Here is a 21,076-nt window from a genome sequence, read left to right as displayed (position 1 = left end):
CTGCTCCTCAGCTACTGTTTGATGAACAGGAAACATTTTTCCTCTTTCTTCCACACCATGTGGTGTGGTTATGTGTCCCCACCTGAATCTCATCTCTTAATTGTAATCCCCATGTGTCGAGGGAGGTAGGTGATTGCATCATAGGGTGGTTCTCCCATGCTGTTCCCCTAATAATGAGTGAGTTCTCACAAGAACTGATGGGTTTTGTCTTTGTTTTGTTTTGAGATGGAGTCTCGCTCTGTCACCCAGGCAGGAGTGCAGTGGTGCAATCTCAGCTCACTGCAACCTCCGCCTCCCGTGTTCTAGTGATTCTCCTGCCTCAACCTCCAGAGTAGCTGGAATTACAGCTGCCCAACACCACACCTGGCTCATTTTTGTATTTTTAGTAGAAATAGGGTTTCACCAAGTTAGCCAAGCTGGTCTCGTACTCCTAACCTCAAGCGATTGGCCCACCTCAGCCTCCCAAAATGCTGCGATTACAGGCATGAGCCGCTGTGCCTGTCTGATGGTTTTATAAGGGGTTCTTCCCCCTTCACTCACTCCTCTATCCTGTTGCCATGTGAAGAAGGTCCTTGCCTCTCCTTTGCCTTCCGCCATGATTGTAAGTTTCCTGAGGTCTCCCCAGCCATGTGGAACTGTCAATTAAACTTCTTTCCTTTATAAATTACCCAGTCTTGGATATTTCTTTCTAGCAGTATGAAAACCATCTAATACCCTGATTTAGTTTTATTTCTAGTTTGTGGGCTTCTCCCATCTCTCCCTTCTGTCTTTATTGACATTAAGGTATCCACCCACTGATATTTGGCTACTTGGCAGCATACTTCAGGTCAAGATGATTAACTTTTCTAGGCATGTACATAGTTGTATTTGACATAAATAAAGTGTATGCTACTTACAGGAAAAAGAGGTACACAGTCCACTCGATGTTGTGAAAGGAGAAGCAAGCCACCACATCAGACACACAAATGATGAAAATCAAGGTGTTGTATGTTTAGACTGACAGGTCTTAGGTTTCAGGAGAAATTTTGAATCATAGAAGGCAAGAACTCTAAAGCATCATCAACATGTTCTGTTTCACCTACATATGGTTTTTATAATTGTAGTTGTTTTATTTACATTTTTAGCAAATATTTAAAATTAAGACATTTTCACATAACAATCCAGGGACAGTTTTTTTGTTTTGTTTTGTTTTGTTTTTTTGAAACAGAAGCAAAAGATGACAGTTATCAGCTGTTGCTGAGTATAGCTATCCCCTGTAGACAGGGCAAGCATTCTCCTTTTTACCTACATATTGAGTACTTATTGGGGCCTGTGAATATTTCAGCTATGACCCCTGATTTAACCAATCCCTCATTTTACAAAGAAGGGAGACTGAGGCACAGAGAAGTAACTTTTTCAGTATTTCCCAAGAGGCTGGTATCAGTACAGGGCTGAGCTCTGCAGGCCAGTCATGGTGGCTCACACCTGTAATCCTAGCATTTTGGGAGGCCGCGGCAGGCAGATCACCTGAGGTCAGGAGTGCGAAACCAGCTTGGCCAACATGGAAAAACCCTGTCTCTACTGAAAATACAAAAATTAGCTAGGGATGGTGGTGGGTGCCCAGCTGCTCAGGAGGCTGAGCAGGGGAATCACTTGAACCTGAGAGGCAGAGGTTGCAGTGAGTTGAGATCACGCCATTGCACTCCAACCTGAGCAACAGTGCAAGACTCCATCTCAAAAAAAAAAAAGAAAAGAAGAACTGAGCATTGCTGTAAGGCCTTGCTGCCTTTTCTCTCCTTTCAAGAACTGTAGTTGTTTCTTGAATACAGGATCCAAAAGGTTGGTAATTGGGGCCAGAAATTTGAAACCAGCCTGAGCAACATAGTGAGACCCCATCTCTACAAAAAGTTTAAAAATTAACTAGATGTGATGGTGCACACCTGTAGTTCCAGCTATTCAGCAGGCGGAGGCAGGAGGACTGCTTGAGCCTGGGAGTTTAAGCTGTGATGAGCTCTGAGCATATACCACTGCACTCCAGCCTGCGTGACAGAGCAACACTTTGTCTTGGGAAAAAGAAAAGAGAAAGAAAGGAAGGGGGGGGAGAGAGAGAGAGAGAGGAGAGAGAGAGAAAGAGAAAGAAAGAGGGAAAGGAAAGGAAAGGAGAAAGAAAGAAAAAAGAAAAGAAAGAACAGAAAGAGGAAGGAAGGGAAGGGAAGGGAAGGGAGGAGCGAGGGAGGAAGGGAGGGAGGGAGAGAGGGAAGGAAGGAAGGACTGGCAACGTGGAGAAAGGCAAAGACCAGGATGTGTGAAGATGCTCATCGGTCAAAATTGATATTCTGAATATCAACTGAGGGATATTGAATAAGTCACCCTGAAAGCCGGAATCTAAGAAAACCCAGAATCGTATTTCTCATCTGCGACCCTTGATGGAATTGTATTTTCAGTGATTGCACTTGCTACTTACAATGACAAGAAGGAACATACTTCAGAATTAGCTTTTTCCTTGGATTATACTTTGTTAGGTTAAAAAAATTTTAAAAAGTAGACTTGCAAATATGGCAGTTGTGATTATAGCATTTTAAGCATTTGTACTGAAGATGTCCCCAATTTCTAAATGAAAGTTACTAATCAAAAATATTTGTGTATATTTTCCTGTTCCTCTCCTAACCTCATTTTGTGTCTTTAGAACTCTAGCCTGAAACATTGGTTCAGCTAGTCTGTCTTGAATATGTTAAAATGACATTGGCTGTTGGCTAGAAGCTCGAGGCTGCGCTGCCTCCCACAGACTCAGCGGTGCTGTGATCTCTGCAGCTCACAGGGCGAGCGGGAGGGCGCCGTGATCATCTGCTTATCATTATTGATGTGGCTTCGGCGACCTCTGCTGTGTTTCTGTCCAGTGTGATTCTGGATGCAATTCAGAAAACACCTGCTGAAATCCTGGCAAGAGATCCAACTGTGTGCCAAGGCGAGGTGATTGGTGTGGCTCTTGAACAATGTGAAGGTCAACCTCACCTCTTGGCTCTCCTTTAGTAGTTATTTTAATGAAAGTCAGAATTCTTTACTGAGTGAATTTTAACAGACCTCGCACAGGCTGGCATTTCTACTTTTTACATAGTAACACTCAAAATAGTCTTTTGTCTAAAGTGGAAGAAGGATGGAGATTTTACAGGGCATTTACAATTGGAGGACAGGCATAGAAGAGAGATTCTCTGTGTTCTTTGAAATATAGGGAAGCTTTAAAATTAATGTTTGATCTGTCCTTTCACTACTCCACCCGTGTCCTCCTCAAAGAAATTATACTTCTGTGACTGCTTTCTTTTATTCCAGGGAAACTTACTTCCTCCTCGTCAAGCTCTTAGAACTTTTGGCTGATGTAACAAGATTCACTGGTGAGAAGTTTCAGCCCTACCACTTATGCTGTTGCATTCAATATAGATTCTACATTTCCATCTACCACGTAAATATGTGAGCTGTGAATGACAGATAAATACACAGTAGAGATATTTGACTCTTAGAGTGATAGTAGAAGGTTACTGTACATAAAAAGGTCATTTGACCTTGGACCACACTGATGTAATAATATGAATGATGACACAATCATAATAATTTATATGTATGACAAATTTAGCGTGTGCTAGAAACTGTGCTAGGTATTATCTAATTTTATCTGCATAATGCCCCTATGTTCCTCTAAAATGAATAAGGGGGTTAAGGTTTAGCTTTAGGAACTGAAATTTAAGAGGGATGCAGGCAAACCAAAGCACATCGCCATCCGGGGTGGGACCAATTGGATAGAGCAGTGATTCTCAAACTTGTCCCTGCAGTGGAATCTCCTGGAAGGCCGATTAAAACCCAGATTGCTGGGCCCACCACTGTGCATCTCCCCCTAGAGTTTCTGATTGAGTGGCCTAGGGTGGGACCCCCAATTTGCATTTTTCTAAGTTGCTAGGCAATCCCAATACTGCTGATCTCAGGGGCACACTTTGAGAATTGCTGTCCTAGAGCTCAAAACCATATCACCCATGGAACAGGTGCAGTAATCCAGAATGCTTTCCTTAGAGAAGAGACTGCTCTGGGGTGCTCAGAAGGCTCCTGGGGCCCATCGAAGGCCTGGAGGGTGTTCGTGATACCAAGGATCTGAACCAGGGCCAGTGGAAGTGACATTGAGACAAACAGGCTGAGAATAAAGGAAAACGGAGTTGGGGCTGCCAGGGGAGGCCACAAAAATAAAAGAAATGGGGATGTGCTTGAACATAAAGGGTGGTGGGTTGCTGAGCAGGGATTGTGCACTGGTGGCCTTGGGGCTGGACACAGCCTGCAGATGTTCTCCAGTGGGAATGCACAAGGCTGTGAGGCGTTTTAGCTTGAATGCTATTGAAGGTGTATACTCCAGTTCACCCAGTCCATATTATCTCTTAGCTCCCACGGAGTCACCCACTTATACTTACCAGCCTGACCACATGTGGTCCTGGAGCTGAAGGGTGTACATGCAGGAGGGTGGTCAAGCAACAAGCAAATGCTGGATTCAAAATTTTTTTTAATTGTCTGTTATTTGAACTCCAAAGAATGAGAGTCAGGGCACTAGGTGAATTGTTCACTTGTAGGTGGTAAACCTGCATTGTACACCAAAAGAGAGGACCCATTAAAAACTACTCTACAATGAAAGCCAACTCTAACATTGCCAGCCAGGACAGAATTTCCTAGTGTGCCTTTCTCAGTAGGGCACAGCGCTGGTTCCACGTTAGAAGAGCTGACCCACAGGGCCCACAGAGCGAAAAGACATCCAAGGACTGCCGCTGGACTCACCCTTTCCATCTCTTCCTGCACACATCACCCCAGGTCTGCCCTCCCTGAGCCGTGGTGGGCTGGTCCACCCTGCTAGGAGACAGGTGGGCTCTCAGGAGGCTGGAAAACTAGGCAGGAAGTCTTGGAAGGCAATGACCAAGCCTTAGCAGGAAGAGAGACAAAGGAGGCGAGTTTAGGATTGGTTACAAAATACCTGGCACCAAGAGTGGAAGATTCTTGTGAAGAAAAGCTTATTATAGGAATTTCTGGGGAAAGAAAGAATATAAAGCGAGGAACAGTGGTTCATGCCTATAATCCCAGCACTTTGAGAGGCCAAGGCAGGCAGATCACCTGAGGTCAGGAGTTCCAGACCAGCCTGACCAACATGGCGAAATTCTGTCTTTACTAAAAATATAAGAACTAGGCAGGCATGGTGGCATGTGCCTGTAATCCCAGCTACTCAGGAAGGCTGAGGCACAAGAATCGCTTGAACCCGGTAAGCAGAGGTTGCAGTGAGCAGAGATCGTGCCATTGCACTCCAGCCTGTGCGACAGAGCAAGGCTCTGTCTTAAAAAAAAAAAAAAAAAAAAAAAAAAAAAAAACAGAAAAGAAAGAAAGACTATAGAAAAATGGAAATGACAGCAAGAGGTAACCAGACCAAATTAAGAAATGGGAAATCTGGATACATGATTATGAGAACTATATTGACTGTGATGGATTATTTGTCCTTGAAACATTCCAAATAAAATCAGAGAAAGAGCTGGAAAAATCTCTTTCTTCCAGAAGAGCTTCAAAAGAATCCTTCACTGATGTGTCCAAATGGCCTGATTCTGTCTTTTCCATCTTTGCCTTCCCGTTTTGATCACCAGGTATTTGGCATTAGAATTCCCAGGCCAACACACTGCTGTCACCATTATGAGAATTCTGGGGTGGAAGGACAGTGATTTTCCCCTTCCTTACCTCATCTCTTCATTCTCTCTCTTCCTTTTCCTTCTTTTCCTTCCTCCCGTCTTCTCTCCCTCTCTCCCGTCTTCTCTCCCTCCCTCCCGTCTTCTCTCCCTCCCTTCCTGTCTGTTTCTCCTTTATCACATTAAATGCAGCTGACTACAAATCAGGAAAGGAAAACTTGGGGAATGCTGTGGTGTGGGTTTCTTCCAATAATAACCTTGGCAGGTAATTTTTGCACATACAAAGTGAGTCATTTTCTTATAACTGAGATCAGGGGCTGGATTTCTCCCAGGAGAAAAAACACTTACATTGACGTGTTTATGTTTTGGAATAATAATATTTGTCCATGTGAAAATATGTGTGAGTCCTTTCTGCCACACCATCTGGCTTATAACTATTCATAATCCAAACAGTAGCAGCTGCTGCAGAGCACGAGAATGAGTTTTCTTGAAGTAAAAATGGGCTATTGGATGCCACACGTAGCTTTCACAGCATCACCAGTTACTCACCAGAAACCTACATAGCAGTCCCTTCCATTAATCCATTAGGTTCTTTATTAACATCACAAAATCTCACTTTGCTATCTTCTTCCATTCCATCCAGTAGAGAAACTCTATCATTTAACCTTACCCTCAACCTGTGGCCCTTGTACCTTGGGAACATGCATGTGTTTTACCCAAAACTGTTGGCAACTGAAGGTGTCAGTTTGGGTTTTGTTGACTGATGACAGCTGCCAGAAAAATTGCAGGGAATTTTTGCCGCAGTTCTCCACTGCGGCTGCCTACACTGCTGAACCACATTCATTATATATTTGTGGCTAATCAGACACATGGGGACACGGCAGCAGTTAATGAATCCCTCTTGGGCCACTTGGCAAGGCTCTGATGTAATGGAAAGTGTAGGGTAACACTTTCTACAGATCATTTGAATGCGGTTTGCAGAAACCCTTGAGGTTTAAGAAGGAAGTGGTTTGCAGAATAGGTGCTGGATGCTACTGTAGAAACCACCACAATCAACAGTACAAAAGAGACAAATTTCACAGGCGAGAATTATCTGCAAGACTTGTTTTTTGTTTTTGTTTTTTCCATTACGTAGGCATTCTGAGTCCCCACTAAAAGTTGGAGGTTTTAGAAAAATAAAACTCTGGGCCAGGTGTGGTGGCTCATGTCTGTAATGAGCACTTTGGGAGGCCAAGGAGGGCAGATCACGTGAGGTCAGGAGTTCAAGACCAGCCTAGCCAATGTGGTGAAACCCCATCTCTACTGAAAATACAAAAATTAACCAGGCATAGTGGCGGGCGCCTGTAGGCACCTGTAATCCCAGCTACTCAAGAGACTGAGGCAGGAGAATTGCTTGAACCCAGGAGATGGAGATTGCAGTGAGCCGAGATGGTGCCATTGCACTCCAGCCTGGACAACAAGAGTGAAATTCCATCTCGAAAAAAAAAACAAACAACTATAACAAAAACTGTTTATGCTGATTCTACACATCACTATAGTAAGTATCCGGACCATTTAGTAAAAAAAAAAAAAAAAAAAAAAATCTTAACCAAATGCCCCAAAACTTGTGCCCCAAATGAAAGTATATAAAATTGCTTTAATTTTCAACACTTCAGTTGGTTGAGTCATAATAATACCTTGAATTTGCATGAGCTATCATGGTCCTCAGGGTGTTTTCACATATGTTATTAGCAATTAAGACTTTTTTCCGAGAAGGCTGTCAGGTGACCCACATCAATGGGCATTCAGGAGATTGGAGTATTATCTCTGTCCAGCGTGCTTTGTCCTGTTCTCCTCACAATGGGTATCGCTAATTTCCAACTTGTATCCGTTGTCTTCAAGCAGTCATTTGTCTTTTCAGATGTCTATTGGTCAGTGCTTTAAGTACCTGCTGCTTTTATCACAAGTTATAATAGGGCGATTTATCAATGTCATTCGCCTCACTCGGCAACAAGAGAGCAACTGTGAGGTGTTATAGAAATGGTCCGCATACCTGGCCTTTAGCCACTCTCCTTCGACTTGAAATGGCTCTTATACCTCTGTCATCCCAGAACTTGTCAAGAGGTCTCGGGTCAGCCTTAGCTGGGCCTCACACTTAGTTGCCCGTCAGCCTTTGCCTTCAGGGTGCGTTAGATAATTGTTTCATAAACTTCTTTTTTCCAAAAGCAGTATCTGCCAGCATTCCCAAGTCCCTCTTTGTGTTTAGGGCTTGCATTATGTGTGTGTTTGGTTCTCGCTTCTGTGTTTCTTATAATCATAATTGGCCTGACTCAGGCCAAGTAGGTGTTTGTCTCTATGCGCCTATAATGTCAGGGCTAAGTAGTCCTAATAGGTCTTCCTAATAGAGGATGCCCTAAATCCTGCCTTTCCCATCCTTGCCTTTCCCTAGTCCCCAGAAGAACTTCACCCTGAAGACTCAGCTCTGATCACCACTCCCCTAACCAATTCTGACCAGCAGGTAATCATCACAAAAGCAGTGACTAATCCAACTATCCTAAGCCTGATGTCTGGTGGGCCTGGACTGAGCCCTGGGTACCCTGTCTGCTGACCTGCCCTGAGTCTGTGCCATACTTAGCAGGTAAGCACAGCTGGAGCATTGCTCTCTGATTATACTGATGCCCTCCTGCTCAAATCCAGCGTCTCCACCCCTACCCACTGTGGGTGCAGCTGAGCAAGCTCTATCCTTCTGCATTCCATTGCCTCGGAAGTTCCTTCCCGGTTTGCCTAGGAACAGGCCTCATTCTGATTTTCATGGGCTCTAGGCACTTTTGCCTTCAGGAACCCCTTCCTCTGTAAAAAAAAATATATATATGGAAAGTTGCATTTTACAAATGTCAGCATAAAGATAAATAATTTAAACATTTTCTTTGATATTTATTTTTTTCCTGAATTAATCTCTTTAAGAGAAAATTATTTTAATACATTTTCATGGGCCCTTCCTGTACTGTCATTAACCTGCTAAGCCTAGAAACATGACAGCTGTCAGTGCTATGCCTAGAGCACCTGATGGAGAAGTCAGCCCTACCTAGAAACATACCTTCGTAACAGATCCTGTTGCCTTAAATCAGGGTTTCTCAAAGCTCAGTCTTTTGCAAAGCGTATGAAACTTTATCCCATATTGCATTTCACCAGTACTAGTTTTCATCTAATATTTTTTTGGAAATTTACTTCCTTTGAAATTTTGATAGCTGTATATTTAAGAAATTTAATGTCACTAGCATAAAGCCAATATAACTTGCCATAAATAGAAAATTTACATTAATACAAATTAACAGGCCAGGTGCAGTGGCTCACGCCTATAATCCCAGCACTTTGGGAGGCCAAGGCAGGTGGATCACCTGAGGTCAGGAGTTTGAGACCAACCTGGCCAACATGGTGAAACCCCGTCTCTACTAAAAATACAAAAATTAGCCAGGCCTGGTGGTAGACGCCTGTAATACCAGCTACTCGGGAGGCTGAGGCAGGAGAATCGCTTGAACCCGAGAGATGGAGGTTGCAGTGAGCCGAGACCTTCCCACTGCACTCCGGCGTAAGTAACAGAGTGAGACTCATCTCAAAAAAAAAATAATAATAATAATTAACATAAATACATTATGCATTTAAAAAAGAAATAATCAGCTCGTTCATGTTCCATCCAACTCCAGGCATTTTGCCGTCCTCAGCACCTCTTGTCATCTAGTGTTCCCTGTGGAGTTAATAATTCGGTGAATCCCTAGCACAAATGTGACCCCTCTGTTCAGAGTTTTTTGTTTGCTCACCGTCCACCCACTGACACTCGGCCCCTCTCCAGGCTCCTGCTCCAAAATGGATGAGCCAACCAGACCTTCCCAACCAAATTAAGCATTGGCAGAGCACCCCATTCCATTGGGATCCTGGGAACAGCACTATCTGTCCCACCCTGATTTTCCACACCCTCCAGAGCAGCACTGTCCCCCGGCCCCTCCCATGCTGATGGAAGTATCCTGTCTCTGCATTTGCCAGCACACTATACCCAATAGGTGCAGTAACTACTGAGCATTTGTAATGTGCCAGTGTGACTTAGGAACTAAATTCTTCCTTTCATTTCATTTTAAATCGTTTAAATGTAAACTCTATAGACTCATATGGCCAGTGGCTACCGCATTGAACAGGGCAGCTCTGGATGCTGTGAGTTAGACTGATGACTGTCCTCTTAGGTTCTAGATCTCCATCCTGATCAGTTCTAAAATTATTTCCCTTTCCCTCAGGTCTATTATGCCACACAGCCAAGCTTATTAGTGAAATGATGATACTTAAGCTGTTATTAGTTCTTTACACCTTAGTGTGAAAGAAGGCTCTGGGAGGAGGTATGACAGAAGGACACAAAGAGAATACGGGAGCCCTGTGTGCTGCCTCGAGATCTAGGGATGTTGGTGGGGCGGAGGTACAGACAGAATGAAGAGATGGATTCATTTGCCCCTGTTTTTCAGTTATGCAAGAATATCCAACATCTAAACTGTATTAATATTTTATTTCCTGAACATTCTCCTCTTTGTCCCTTTTAAAACATTTGTGAGTCAGAGTCAAGATTCAGGTTCAGTGTAAGCTGTCTGCTCAGTTCTTTATCATTCACCTGCTGAGCTCAGAAACAGTGCTTGACCTGGCTTGAGTCTCCAGACTTTAGTGTTCAAGTCTGTGAACCTGATGGTATTGAATTAGATTCATGACAAAACCTGGCGCTCTCTCATCAGTCCAGTGAGGCCCCAGAGACTGCATTTAAGTAGACCTTTAAGGATCACAGTGATGGCACACATTTGTGGAGCACACACGTGGATGAGCACCCATCCATTCCTGCCCCACCTCTTCCTGCTTCCTCAACAGCTGAGACCCCGTTTGGTGTGGTGCCCAGCGTCTTCTGGGAGACCATAAGCTCAGGACGGCAACACAATATGTAGCTCACAGGATGGGATGGTAAAACTGATTAAGCCAATCATGGAATTCCTCTTCTCTAGCCGCTTAATGATTTTGGAAGAGGAACATGACCTAATGCTGGCCAGCGTGATGCTAAGGGAAGCCTACTAAAGGACTATTCGGAAAACATTCCTACTGATAAAAAGAGATGCATAGGACATGATCATTCTCCCTCCATTGGCATTGTTGGGTTCATAATGAAGTCAGAAGCTACAGCAGCCATTTGTCACACTTGAAGTACAGGGATGACCTCTGGATGGTGAACAGGAAGATGGGACAGGGTCCCTAACAGCATAGTAGAACTGTTATTGTGAAATAATAAACCTCGTAGGAGGTGAAGCCATTTTGGATTTTTCTTCCCTTAGCAGCCGACATCATTATTATTGATAAAAGTGTAATAAATCATGGCATTTCTTTTGCCTCTAATTTGACTTAAACTGTTGCTTCCCTGCCTGCCCCAGAAAATGAACAGGGGATAGGTTTAGCTTTTCCTTGCTTTGTGAATTGGATAAATTGTCTTTTCTGACACTGTTTGTTATTTTACTTCTAGAATGCCTTTCTATATAAATCTCTACCAAACTTTGCCTATTTCTTCATCTTTGACATGGGAATAAAGGACTAAACAACTGCTCTTTCAACTGTATAGAAACTGACTGAATACAGCTACTAATAACAACAAATCCTAAATGACAAATTCTAAATAGCAGTAATAAGATGTGGCTATTTGTTATAATGCTTTTAATTACAAATATAAAATACCATTTTATTTGCATCTTTAAAAAGAAGGCCCTTTTCTACTGGGCATAGATATTGAACACTGCTTTAATAGGCACAATTCTACTTCCATTGTGCAAAAGGCACAAATAGTAGCTTTCACCCCAAAGCAAAAACCCTTCAGGGAATCTGTCTCCACTAATGCATGTATTGATACACATGCATATTTCCCATTAATACTAATAGAACTTAATGTGCCTTTATAAATCACCTGAATTTTGATTCAGTGTGAATCTGATGCCAGATGATTCAAGATGAACTGACAAAATATATTTGTCTGGGAGCTATTCCATAATACACCTTCATCTCATAACTGAATTCCTGTCCTGTGACTGAAATATTAATCAAAAGCTGTTTCTTCTGGCTCTCATCTCCCACATACTGCCTCTTGCCATCAGAAGAGATGAAGGTGACTGCATACCTCTGCTCAGGCAAAATTTAACGTTCTATTGAATAAAATAAAGAGGGAATGAACAGAGAAGAGAAATTCATAGGTGTTTTTCTTTTTTTGGGAAGAAGTATGCGGGGCTTGGTTAAATCAAGTGTACATGTGTTCTTGAATCCTGGAAGGGGTGCTGGGCCACACAGGCCAAGTGTGGTTTTATTCCCCTCTTTGTCCTCACCCATTGTCAGCTGTGCCAAGCATCTTACCTCTCTATATCTCAAGCCTCCGGAATAGCAGATTTTGCATCCAGCATCCATGTACTCTCTGGGAGAAATGCATTTTAACACCTCTCAGAATGGTGAAGGGCTCCTCAACCTATACACCTCCCTCTTTCAAGCTCGGCTGTTCCGGTTGCATCTAACTTCAGTCTCTTTTCCTCTCTGATTTTCCCCCTCTCTTACTTGGATTCTAGTCATAGTGATCACTCTTGGAGACAACCTTTGGTTTTACTCTACTATAGGCAAAAAAGAAAGAGTGTGCTCTAAGAAAAATGAAACACATACGCACAGCATATTTTTTCCCCAACGTGTCTTCCAGAGATAATGAAAGTAAACATCAGACAGAAAGGAAAATGTAGATTGTAAGCAAAAGCCCTACATAATCTTCATTTATGCCTTGACCACATGTTGAAATTATGAAACATTAGCACTGAAAAAGGCCTTTGGCAGAGTATATTACGGTAATGTTCCACCCAAGAGCTATGACTTTTCGCAGTGGCCATGCCAACTGTGTCACCAGGACGTTTCACACAAGCGTGGTAAAGACTGTTGATGCGCCTTTTACAGATAAAGGAACTGAGGCTAATTGAAAATGCTGCAAAATCAGGCCAGGCACGGTGGCCCACACCTGTAATTCCAGCACTTTGGGAGGCCGAGGTAGGCAGATTACCTGAGGTCAGGAGTTCAAGACCAGCCCGACTAACAACGTGGGGAAACCCTGTCTCTACTAAAAAAAATTACAAAAACTAGCCGGACATGGTGGTACATGGCTATAATCCCAGCTACTTGGGAGGCTGAGGCAGGAGAATTGCTTGAACCCAGGAGGTAGAAGTTGCAGAGAGCCGAGATCACGCCATTGCACTCCAGCTGGGCAACAGAGCAAGACTCAGTCTCAAATAAATAAATAAATAAATAAATAAATAAATGCTGCAAAACCAATATCATTGCTGTCTATATTAACGAGTTAAAAGTCATTTGGTTTTTTCTCTATTCCAAGAGAGTTGGGGAATAATTAAATATAGAGCTGTTTGAATGGCTTTTAAATCCAAGAAGTCTTAATTCCCAAAACCTATGTGACACCCTGGATGAATCTTGAGGTCTACAAAACCTTTCAGAGTTAGTTTGGTCATTATAATCTGCTTGAACCCAAGGGAATGTTAGGATTAACTGAGCTCTAATTACTAGTAGTTGAAGATTTGTGACGAAGGTATAGAATTGTAGTAGATCGGCCGGGCGCGGTGGCTCAAGCCTGTAATCCCAGCACTTTGGGAGGCCGAGATGGGCGGATCACGAGGTCAGGAGATCGAGACCATCCTGGCTAACACGGTGAAACCCCGTCTCTACTAAAAATACAAAAAACTAGCCGGGCGAGGTGGCAGGCGCCTGTAGTCCCAGCTACTCGGGAGGCTGAGGCAGGAGAATGGAGTGAACCCGGGAGGCGGAGCTTGCAGTGAGCTGAGATCCGGCCACTGTACTCCAGCCTGGGCGGCAGAGCAAGACTCCGCCTCAAAAAAAAAAAAAAAAAAAAAAAAAAAAGAATTGTAGTAGATCTTCAAATATTGCTCCAAATAGACATATTTTTTCTGAAGTGGAACACTTTTCATGTTGGTTATTGGGATATGTTGTTCAGTGTATAAAATTTAAAGTTCTGTTATAGAAGAAAACATTGTTGAGTGGAAGAGCTTGTAACAGTCTAACTCTGTTATCCATATCCAAGGGAAATATGGTTACTTGGATTATGAAACTATGGCCCAGCCATCTTCACCCTAGTGGCCTCTTATCAAATTGTGGATATCAGATTTAGGAGCAACTAAAGATGTGCTACCTACCTCAGAAACAATTACATTCATCCACTGATTCATTCAGCAGTTTATTACCTGTCTGCTGTGGACCAGACCCTGTGCTAGGAATAAATACAAAGAGAAGACAGGTTCCTACCGTTTGTGGGTCTCCCAGACTGGCAAAGAAAAGCCTTTTGAAGGGCACTAAAGGAGGTCGGGCACGGTGGCTCACGGCTGTAATCCCAGCACTTTGGGAGGCCAAGGCGAGTGGATCACCTGAGGTCAGGAGTTCAAGACCAGCCTGGCCAACATATGAAACCCCATCTCTACTAATAATACAAAAATAAGCCAGGTGTGGTGGCACGTGCCTATAACCCCAGCTACTCAGGAGGCTGAGACAGGAGAATTGCTGGAACTTGGGAGGTGGAGGTTGCAGTGAGCCAAGATTACATCACTGCACTCCAGCCTGGGCTATAGAGCAAGATGCTATCTCAAAGGGGGAAAAAAAAGCACTAAAGGAAGGTACCAGATATTTATTGGGGCATTTATATAGGTTAGTCCCTATTTCATATCTGAGGCCCAGAAAATTTAAAGTAACGTGCCCAAGTTCACACAGTATGAGAGAGCTAGAAATGATACCCCCATGTGTCTCATCATGCTCTTTCCACTACACCAGTGATACACTGCGTAATCCCCACAGCCATGTGCTATGATGTGGGTGGCCTGTGACGGTGCTGCCTGTCGTGACTGCCTCCATGCACTGGAAGCAGCTGTCATATGGCTGCTGGAACCCCCATGTTCCTTCTTTCAGGACACTGTAGACTGGGGAAGAGAAGCCAGGAGTGCTGGCCTCAAGAGGATCTGCTGCGTCATTGTCAAGCCACCTGAAAGCTGCTCTCAGGCATACATGGGTGGGACTGAGGAATGTCCCCTCTCAGCTTCAGGAAAAGAGTGTTCTTCTAGCCAGTGAACCAACCAGCGTCACTGGGAGACACTTCGATAGCTCCCCGAGGATATACTGGGCAGCAGACCGCCCTGGAATAGTGGAGCTGTCGCCAGAAGGGTTGCCCAGGGAATTGGGAGTTTAGGACAGCTGGGAGAAGAGGGAAATCGTCTTCACCCAGAGCATCGACAGGAAAGAGGAGCCACCAGATTAAGCAGGACACTGTGCAAAATGAGCATGAAGGTAGGAGAAATACCCAGGAAGCAGGTACAGCCATGGGGCAGCGCTGATGCCAAGAGATGGGCAATATGGGGACAGGCCAAGGTTAGTGACTCAACAGTGATTAAGAATTGGGACTTTGGGGGCTGAAGAAAGTAGGATTCAACCAACAATTGTTGAGAAAAGACATCTATAATTGCTTCTTCTCAAAGTCCAAGATGCTGTGAAAGTTGAACATTTTTAGTGGCAAAACCAGTCCCGAATTGACATAAGGCTGTCTGTAATCTTCATTCCTCTCTCTTAATGTGACTATTCATACTGTTTTGCTACAGAAATATGCATATATCTGGTTATGGATGATGCGGGTGGTATTATATAGTAGTGAAGATAAGAATAGAATTACATGTATGAAACTCCAAAGCCTGAATTTCTAAACACATCTATTCTCAAGGGTTTCTGGCAGGGGACTCTGTGTCATGCACTCACTTCCTCATTATCTCATTTAATCCCCACAAGAATCTTGAGAGGAAGGTATTATTTCCCTCATTTTGTAGATGAAAAAAGTAAGATAGGGAGGCATTTATTTGACCCAGGTCCCACAATCAGTGGAAAGTAACAGAGCGAGGCTTGAACCCAGTTTCTGTGCCTGAGCCGTGCATTCCACTGATGGGGACGGTAGAGCAGCAAGTAATGGCTTCAGGGGAGGGGACTCAGGGACATCGCTAAGCTTCTCCTGATAAGAACAGGATAGCTTGTGATCCTCCTTTTACATTCTCCTGCCCCTGCCTGTGACATCTCCCACAGTTGTTTTGGGTTTTATTTAAAAAGAAACAACTGCTGGACTAGAGCCTCCTGTCAGCATGGAGTTCTAGCAATGCTGAGTTAGAGTGAAATCGAATATTTTTTTAAAATCTAGTGTCTTTCAGATACATGAGAAGACCCCTAAGACCATAGTTTTAAAACTTTAAGCAGTCTCCAATTCCATTGCAAACTTGATGAGCACGAAGAACCCTCTCCATGGGATATTGCACAGACACCTCCACCCACGAATCCCAGATTAAAAATCTCTGTTCTCTGCTTTTATGGGATCAGTAAATTTTCCATGACAAAATTAATAGCAAAAAAAAATTCAACTGGAAAGAGTCAAGATTATTTCAATTAATATGTCAATGATTCTGTGGAGATGTAATTGCTGTAGAAACCTGGAATATTCCCTAGCCAAAGGGTGTGTGTGCATGTGTGTGTGTGTGTGAGCGTGTGTCTGTGTGTGTCTGTGTCTGTGTCTGTGTGTGTGTGTTTAATGTGTCGAGAAAAGCAGGGGGCAGGGAGGTTCAGGTGAATATTCTCATTTCTCAAGAAAATTACCCATACCGGTATTATTAAATCCTTACAGTTCTTTTGACCTTTCTGCTCTTATAGACAACCAACAGGTCAGTCCTGAAAGCAGGCACTAGATTAGAGGTCGTTTTCAGTTCAGGATCTTGTCATTACCTCTGGTCTGTATGTGCTTGGAGACTTCGGATCTCCTAGGCCGGTTCCTTTTCATCATCTGCAGTACTAACTTACAAACCACTGTCAGGCCCCCACTGTAAAAAATCTCTAGCTGGCATCTTAACTGTCTAGTTTATTTTCCCCTTGCTCTTTTGATTTACTAGGGTTCTAAGCCATTATTTTCTAAAACTAAATGTTTCCTAGTCTTTTATATCTCTGCTTGATAGTTATGATAACCTGCTCCCAAGACTATAAAACTAGAAATGATGAATAGAAGAAGCGTGTTCACCATTAGCCAACACAGAAAACAGCTTATTCTCAGAAATTCAAAAAGTTGATAATGGCAGATTGGGGTTTTTACGTGATTACCTTTATGACAGTTCTGTCACTCCACACCAAGTGCAATATATTCAGGATGGCTTTTTTCTGACAGGAGTATCCATCGTTCATGACACTGAACTGAGGTCTAATTCTGATTTGTGCATTTGGTAATTGATAGAAACCGATGGTGCGTGCATGTTGACGTGAAGTTAAAAAACTAGGCATGTTCGTACAGAATGCTTGTATGCCCCTCATTTCGCACATGTTAATAATATAAGATTAAATGATAAATGCAGTTGAGTGAAAATGGTTAGGTTCTTGAACTCTGTAGTTAATTTAACCTGGATTTGGATATTGAACCACTTTTCTGCTATATAACTATAGGTAAGTTACTCTATATCTCTATACTTCATTCTCTGTCATTAAAATTAGTATTACCCCATAGAGGAGTTTTAAGGATTAATTGAGATAATACAGATAAAGCACTTAGGACAGTGTCTAGTTCAGTATGTGTTTGCTATCATCAATATTACCTCTCAGAATAATAATGATTTCCCAGCTCTATTCTCCCACCAGATTCCTCTCCAGCATTGTTTGGGCCTAAATACAACTGAGCCCCAAAATGTGCCAAGCGGTATATTTGGTATTTCTCCCAGCTGTGATAGATTAGAGAATTCATGCATGGATGAGGGAGCGGGGAGGCAATTCTCATGTTGCCATAGTGCTTTGCATGACGTGAGATTTCATGCCTTTATTACAAATAGCTTTTTTATATTGTATAGCAGTCTGTAGGGGCTCAATGTGTTTCTGCTGAACTGAGCTGAAACAGAAGACAAAGAAAATGACCGTTCCCCTTGCACCTGCTTGCACTCTGGGGCTATCCCTGCCCTGGCCCTGTAGTCATCACTGGTAGATGGTTGTAGAAGAGCTCTTCCAGAACAAAACATTCTGAGGAGTCTGGCGGGCTCGTTCCTATCACCCCAGTGCCCAGGAGCCCGGAGATGCCTGGTTCCTCTGGAATCATCATGGGAATTCTGCCATGCTGTCACTTGGCCCTGCAGAGAGTTGGACAGAAGACTGTGAGGGGTTCTGCCAGCACCTGGACAGGCTCCCTGTGAGAAGGGCCACTCATCTTGCTTTATGTTTTTGTCAGCTTTAAATTGCTTTCGGCCTAAAACCACCTGTCTTATTCCAGTGGAAATTCAATAAGCATCTGGAAAAAAAACAACCCAATTAGGAAACCAGTAGGAAACCCAGTCAATACCTTTCTTAGTTTGGCCAAAGTGTGCATATCCTAGTTTCTTGGGAAACTTATAAAATTTCAAAATCTGTGTCCCACTGAGGCAGTCATTCTAGAAAAGGAAAGGTTGAAGAGACCTAATATGTTTAAATCCTGCTAAATAAGTCTTCCACAACTTGGCTCAGCAAAAGCTAACGCTCTGGGCTTCTTCTGTTTGGGCTGGGTGCTCTGGAGGGAAAAAGGTTGTCCTCATGAGGACAGATGCAGACATTTTGCCAGACTGCTAATGAGGGAACTTGGAATATTTAAACCTTTAAAAATGAGATTCTCAGTAATAAACAGCCTTGTACGAGGTATCATAGAAAGCAACATCATAATGACGATTTTATTTCTGATGATAAATTGTGGTGTCGTTTCATTGCATCCCCAGACCTCAGGTTCAACTATAAAATCAGTTAGAGTCAACTTGCTGTGCTTGCTGGAACTTTTCCACGGCACTAAAATTTTGCAGTGGTGTATAGTGGGCAGAGCTGGCAGAAATATCTACTTTTTTATTTATTTTATTTTATTTATTTATTTATTTTTGAGACAGAGCCTTGCTCTGTCGCCCAGGCTGGAGTGCAGTGGTGCAATCTTGGCTCACTGCAACCTCCACCTCCTGGGTTCAAGTGATTATCCTGCCTCAGCCTCCTGAGTAGCCGGGATTACAGGCACCCATCACACCTAGCTAATTTTTGTATTTTTAGTAGAGACGAGGTTTCACCATGTTGGCCAGGCTTGTCTTGAACTCCTGACCTCAAGTGATCCGCCCGCCTCGGCCTCCCAAAGTGTCCTAACTTCTTTTTATAAAAGAAAACCTTTTCCCTGGCAGAACTATACCAGCAATACCTTCTAATACGTAACAGTAGACCTTAAGTTTCTAGAATATAGATAACATGAAGAAATTTACAGTATTACTTTTCCACATCTGCTTGTATCACTTTTTAGCTTCAGTTCTTTTTCCTACTACTTTGACTGTCTAAAGACAAATGCTCAGATTTCTTGCTTACTTGGCCTTCTGTACTTCCTTGTGCTTGCGCAAATTGGGTTCTTAATATTTATCTATTCTGGTAACTTTTTATTATGATAAGACTGGCAGGAGGGAGAAAAACCTGAAGCATACTGAATTACTTATAGTGGCAAATGATATTGTTATTCTAATACCATGAATAAAAACAAAAAACAATGGGCTGGAGTCAAGACATGTGGGTTCTAACTCCTGTGCCTCCGGGAAGACCGCTGGCATCTGGGGAAATGTGTGCAAGACAACCACTTAGGTCCGTCCAGCCCTGAATGGTGGGGACAGTGTCCCAGAGTGCAGGGAAAGAGGTTGAGGAGCCAGTGCTGAAGCCAGCCTCTCTCAGCAGCACATTTCCTCCCTGACCTCATCTCTTTTTTCTTTTCTTTTCTTTTCTTTCTTTCTTTTTTTTTTTTTTTTTTTTTTTTTTTTTTTTTTTTTTTTGAGACAGAGTCACGCTGTCTCTCCCAGGCTGAAGTACAATGGTGCGATCTCGGCTCACTGCAACTTCCACCTCCCGGGTTCAAGCAATTCTCGTGCCTCAGCCTCCTGAGTAGCTGGAATTACAGGTGCTCACCATGCCCGGCTAATTTTTGTGTTTTTAGTAGAGATGGGTTTCACCACGTTGACCAGGCTGGTCTCGAACTCCTGACCTCAAATGATCGTCCTGCGTCGGCCTCTCAAAGTACTGGGATTATAGGCATGAACCACCATGCCTGGCCTAATGTCTCTCATCTCTGTCAGGAAGATAGTAACAGCATCCCTCCAAGCGCCACTAGAGACTTAGGTTAGGGAGTTAAATGAAATCCTGGGGGCTATAAAGCGCTTACCTCCAGTCCCTGACGCTGAGTCCCTGAGTACACACTGCTTATTATGGACCACATGGCCCCTGAACAGCAACCTAGACAGACTCTGGAGCCAGACTGGCTGTGCCACCTTGGGCAAGTTACTTAACCTCTCTGAGCCTTGTCCTTAACACAGTGATAATAATATGCATAGCATAGGATTATTGTAAGGACCTTAAAAATCTTAACAGGAGTATTGCTTACTGTTTGGCACGTGCTGCATGCCTGCTGAGTGACACTCCATAACCCAGTGGCAGTTATTGAAGCAAAGTGCTTTACCATGTTATCACTTTCCATCCTCACAGTTGCTTATGAGGTACTGTTTTGTCCTTATCCCCATTTTACAGACAGGAAAACTGAGAGCATCATCATCCAGATCACACGGCCAGCATGTGGTGGAGGCAGGGTTCAAATGCAGGTCCTCCTAATCTAAAGCCTGTCAGCCTTACAGTCTGTGCTGGGCCTGTATCCCTCAGGAAACAGCCAGGGCAATCTAAAGTGCTGAGATGCTTCCAGCACAGGCCCAGGCACCAATATCTTGAGGAAGGATGTCAAGGATCTAGAACACTCAGGCCAGATGCACTGGCTCTTGCCTATAATCCCAGCACTTTAGCAAGCTAAAGTGGGAGGTGAGAGGGTCGTTTGAGGCCAGGAGCTTGAGACCAGCCTGGGTGACATGGTGAGCTCCCATCTCTAAAAAAAAAAAAAAAAAAATTAGCCAGGTGTGGTGGTGTGTGTCTGTAGTCCCAGCTACTGGAGAGGCTGAGGCAGGAGGATCACTTGAGCTCTGGAGTTTGAGGCTGCAGTGTGCTATGATGGCACCACTGCACACCAGCCTGGGTGAAAGAGTGAGACTCTGTCTCAAGAAAAAAAAATAAAAGAAAGAAAATGAATCTTGAGCACTTGTAGTTCAAGAAGCTCCCGTTCCCAGGCACCCCAGCACCCTCATTTGCAAACCAGATTCACGGCTGAGTGTAGCAACACTGCCAAGAGGGCACTGCATACACTCTGCTTAAAAGTCAAGCACTTTTGAAAACATCTGCTTGGAATTGGGAGCCACTGATTGAAATGAAAAAAAAAAAAAAAAAAAAAAAAAAAAAAA

The sequence above is a fragment of the Theropithecus gelada genome, chromosome 4 (genome assembly GCF_003255815.1).
Source record: "Theropithecus gelada isolate Dixy chromosome 4, Tgel_1.0, whole genome shotgun sequence".
Taxonomy (NCBI): Eukaryota; Metazoa; Chordata; class Mammalia; order Primates; family Cercopithecidae; genus Theropithecus; species Theropithecus gelada.
Note: the sequence above shows the minus strand (reverse complement) of the source record.